Source organism: Micromys minutus (assembly GCF_963924665.1).
Source record: "Micromys minutus genome assembly, chromosome: 9".
Taxonomy (NCBI): Eukaryota; Metazoa; Chordata; class Mammalia; order Rodentia; family Muridae; genus Micromys; species Micromys minutus.
Genome location: NC_137978.1, coordinates 58,670,747 through 58,675,629, shown reverse-complemented (window position 1 = coordinate 58,675,629; position 4,883 = coordinate 58,670,747). Strand labels below are relative to the sequence as shown.

Genomic DNA, 4,883 nt, shown 5'->3' with positions numbered 1-4,883 from the left:
GGGTGAACCTCCACTTTCTCCCTGCCGAATCTGCAGAGAAACTGCCAGGAACTCACAGGGTGCGTTTATCTTGGTTCTGCTTGGGTCTGGACCTTTCAGGCCTCCAACTGCATCCAGAGCTACTGGCAGCCCATTGTCATTGGAATTCACTGCCTGCCCATATAGGACACAGGACCTATCTCCCTTCTGAGCACTTGGGACCACAGACACACTGGAGAGACAAGCTCCATTCAGAAACAACAAGATCAACTAACATCAAAGATATCAAGATGGCAACAGGCAAGCACAAGAACCCAAACAATGAATACCAAGACAACCTGGCAGCACCAGAACCCAGCTCTACTGCCACAGCAAGTAGTGTATGTCCCAACACATGAAAAAATCTTCCATTATTTGTACTGAAAATAGTGCCTGTTGAGGATAGAGGGCCTTGAGAAGCACATGAATTAAAGAAATACAGGAGAACACAGAGAAACAAGTACAATCGCTTAGAAAAATATGGGAAGAAACAAGCAAACTGATGAACAAACCACAGGGATCCAACTGTAAGAGCTAGAGAAAAGACTGAAGGAGCTGAAAGGGTTTGCATCCCCATGGTAACAACAACATTGTCAACCAACCAAACACTCCAGAGCTCCAAGGGGCTAAAACACCAACCAATGAGCACACATGGAGAGACCCATGGCTCCGGGTGCATGTGTAGCAGAGGATAGCATTTCCTGACATCAATGGGAACAGAGACCTTTGGTCCAATAAAGGCACGTTTTCCCACAGTAGGGGAACACCAAGAAAATGAGGTCGGAGAGGTTGGTTGAAAGAGTGAGGACCTTCATAGAAGAAAGTGGAAAAGGAGGGTAGAGGGAGGAAAATGGGAAAAGGGGATCTCATTTGTAATGTAAATACACAGAATACCCAATTTAAAAAAAAAAAAAAAAAAAAACTTGGAATCAAAACCAAAGACTCAGGAGGAACAATCTCAGAATTCGCCACACATTTCTGGGTCTGAAAGAAAATCTTCCTCAGTAATCCAGTCCCCACATGTTCTCTGAGAGATAAATTGGACTAGAACTGCAGCAGCCTCAGTGAAGAAGGTTCCAGATCTGAGAACTTGACATTCCTGCCCTTGGGGACAAATAGGAACCTAAGGTAAATTATTTGGGGCTTTGTGCACTGATAGGGGAGTCTTCTGGTGGTCAGATAACACACAGGGGTAAATTAACAAGAATGGGAAAATGAAAAAGGAGCAAAGTGTGTGTTGACTCTGATTTTGCTTAGTAGAGGACTTTCACGGTTGTTAGGCCATGGCTGTATGCCCACATCCTGTCTCCAGTGGAGGAAGGTCATCAGAGAAGCAAGTCCTTATGGTTGATTTTCCTGCTGGTCTTGATGTTTATGTGCTAATTTTGCTTCCTCAAGGAGGCTGCCAAGGAGGCTCTCAAGTACCCTTGTTATTTCTTTCTTTTTTGTTGTTGTTTCACCATGCTGTTTAATCTAGCATGTTGCCTAGAAAGGCTTCTATAGCCAGAGTACAAATCCTTTTCCAGAGATCATTTCACCCACTGCTCTGTTTGACTGCCAGCCTCTCCTCTCTCTTCAGCAAGGATGAGGCTGATTCCTTTTCTTAGGGGAAGAGAGACCCATGGTTTGTTGCACTTGCCAATAACAAAGGTGTTAGACAGCCAAGCGGCAAAGCTGTTGCCATTGGCATCTTACAAATGAACCACATCAAAAGAGCCAAGATGAGACTACTGCCAGCTGTGCCAGTGGTCGTTCCTGTGGAGGGACAGGGTGCCCAGCTGGCCTCTCCTCGCACCAGCAGGACTTGTGGGCGGGGCTGACCCGGCCGGTCCAAAGGGAGAGCTGCGGGTGACGCACTTCCGTTTCGCGTCTTCCGGCTTCCGGGGAGCAGACCCTCCTCACAACAACGATCTTTGGCGCTCGCCCCTTGCCGAGGCCGGGCCGCGCCTGCGGGGACTGCCTTAGCCGCATTCAGGAGAGCCGGCCGCACTTGCGGCCCGTCGCCCGCTGTCACCGCGCTGCCCCGCGAGACCTGGAGGGCGAGCGCCGCGGTGCAGGAAGGGAGCGGCCTGCGGAGGCGCGGCGATGGGCCGGCCTTCCTTCCCACAGACTCGACGAGCTCTGAGCCGCAGCGTTGCTCTTCCCAGGCTCGCTCTTCGGCCGCGGCCTTCTTTCCTTCAGGCTCGTTCCGCGGTCGCGTCCTTGCTTGTCCCAGGCTTGCTCTCCCGGCCGCCGCCTTTTCTTCAGGCTCGCTCCGCGCAACCGCCTTCCTCCGCCCAGGCTCGCTCTCCGGCCGCAGCCCCTCAGCCGCCCAGGCTGCGCGGGTGCTCGCGTGGGACCTTGTTGCGTGTCAGCTCGGGCATCGCCGCAGGGGCGCGGCGCTGAGCGGTCCGCTGCGGCCTCCCCCTCGCGGTCTCCGCAGGTCGTCTGCCCGCCTTCCTCCGCAGTCCGGAGCCTGGAGGAGCCTAGACATGTCGGCGACAGCTGCACACCCGGCCCGGCACCCAGAGCCTGCCGCCACCACCGCCACCGTCCATCGTTGGTACCGGCAATGGCCTTAGTATCGCCTGATGTGCTTGTGACTGGTTTGGACCCGGAATATTGAGAACTCCTGCCCCCACCCCAGCCGTGCCCGCCCACTGGGCTTACCTGCAGCGCCACTAGACTGTCCGACTTTGAGAGCACCATGGACCAAAGTGGGATGGAGATTCCTGTGACTCTCATCATTAAAGCACCGAATCAGAAATACAGTGACCAGACTATTAGCTGCTTCTTGAACTGGACCTTGGGGAAACTAAAAACGCATCTAACGTGTACCCTAGCAAACCAGTAAGTGTAAAACTGGATGCAGCTGTTCTGACCTGCGGCCCCGTGAACCTGGTACCTTCCTTCTCCCAGCTTGCCCCTTCCTCGGCTATCCAATAGGTCTTCATTCGAAATACTTTTGGTTCTGAGGTTGCGGGTGTCTCCTAAGTGATCCATCATTATCTTCCTAATGAGGTTCAGTTAATTAGTATACAGAAATACCAAGAGATAAGAATTTGCAGTTACGGCAAAGGGACCGTCTTCCATGGAACTTAAAGTCATCAAATATGAATGTCAGATTCTATTTTTGGTTTTCAGATAAAGTATCACTGTTCATATTAGAACTTTTGTTGATTTCTAGGTTCAGAATTTTTTCATGGAGAAGAGAATTTTTTCCCCTCTTGGAATAAGTTTGTGACTTAGTGAAAATTATCCTTGAACCATCACTTCATTACGCTGGTTCTAAGTTGCAGATTCACTTCGTTTCCCACTTCCCACCTCCAAGTTCTAAAGAGGATACAGACATTGAGACAAGTGCAGTCCTTCCACATACCCCAGTCATTCAGTACCTGTTTTGTTTTCTGTTGTATTATCTGTCTCAAATCAGTGTGGCTTTGTTTCCAGTTCTTAGTATTGGAAAGATAAACAGAATGGAAACTTATGTCTCTTAATTTAGATTTAAAGGGATGTAAGTCTTAGTAAGTCTTGGAATAGTTTGGAGAAGTATGTCATAGAGAGTATTAAAGTGAGACTTTAATATTAAAAAAAAAAAAAAGCCAGGATGTCTCTCTGTTGGTGATTACACCAATTCTTCCTGAGTTAGTACCTCAGTCACCATACAGAGACTACCTGTGTCAAACTTGATGAAGTCAGTTATTCTGCCTGTCTCAAAATCAGTCTCAATGGTGTCATTCACCTTGATGAGGGGTTCAGGGTATTGAATAGTACCAGCATCATGGGTCACCAGATGTGGGATTCCTTTTGTGCCCACAAAGATTTTTCTCACTTTGCATAACTTCTACTTGGCCTCCTCAGGTATAATATGATGAACAGCAAAGCGGCCCTTGGTGTCATAGATCAGACGGAAGTTTTCTCCAGTTTTGTCAATGCTGATGACATTCCTAAACCGAGCAGGGTAGGTTATGTCGGTCCTGACTTTCCCATCAATCTTAATGAAGGGCTGCATGCAAATCTTTTTTACTTTATCTCCAATCAGGGAATATTTAAGTCTGTTCCTTAGAAAAATAGTCAGATACAGGCATTTCCTCAGCTTGCGATGACCAGTGGATGGGCGAAGAGCAAACACGCCAGTCAACTTACCCAGCATCCAACTTTTAGGAACAGCTACGCGCATCAGATGTTTCTTGGAACCATGATCCATGGCTACGCCAGGAATGGGCACCCTACTTATTTCAAGTGAACCTTCTCCCCATTTGATTGGTCAAATAAAGGGAAGAGCCTATAATTGGGCAGTGAAAGGGAAAGGTCCGACAGGAGGTTTTAGAGAAGGAGAATATATGAAATAGGAGAGGCAGAAAAAGTAAAGGAAGAGACAGAGGGAGATGGAAGAAAAGGAGGTGAAAGAGAGATGGAGCAGAACCACAAGGCCTGGAGAAGCCCCAAGGAGCAAGCCATCTCATATAAGGAGAATTGAGTAGTGTAGTAGTTAATCTGCCAAATGAATGCATGCAGTTTATAGATATTGTACCTGAATAGTGTGTTCTTTGCTTGGGCATATGTGGTTAATGATGTGGTGAAAGAAAAAAAAAAGAGAAAGAAAAAAAGAAATTAGCCCCCATCTTATCATGTAGGACCCATATAACCTGAGATAAAAACTCACTGTCCCTTCTCCACACCAAAATACACAGCATGCACAATGATTTGAGACAGAAACAGACTCTGGATTGAACGCAGACTGGGGCTGAGGTGCCCAAAAAGAGCTGCAGAGAACCTTCCTCCCAAGCACTAGGATGGCATCTACAGCCAGGGTTAGCACCCTAGCCTGGACCTGGACATGGATGTCCCATGGTAGATTCCCATGGAGGGACAGAGGTCCTGGA

At 48.3% G+C, this 4,883-nt stretch overlaps 1 pseudogene across 1 annotated transcript; it reads right to left on the bottom strand.

Annotated features, from left to right (window-relative positions):
- Nucleotides 1–1,552: 1,552 nt before the first annotated feature.
- Nucleotides 1,553–4,204, bottom strand: LOC308424608 (small ribosomal subunit protein eS4-like; annotated as a pseudogene). The gene is made up of 2 exons: nucleotides 3,609–4,204; nucleotides 1,553–1,745 (listed from the first exon to the last, which is right to left on the bottom strand). The product of its transcript is annotated as a small ribosomal subunit protein eS4-like (transcript).
- Nucleotides 4,205–4,883: the final 679 nt, after the last annotated feature.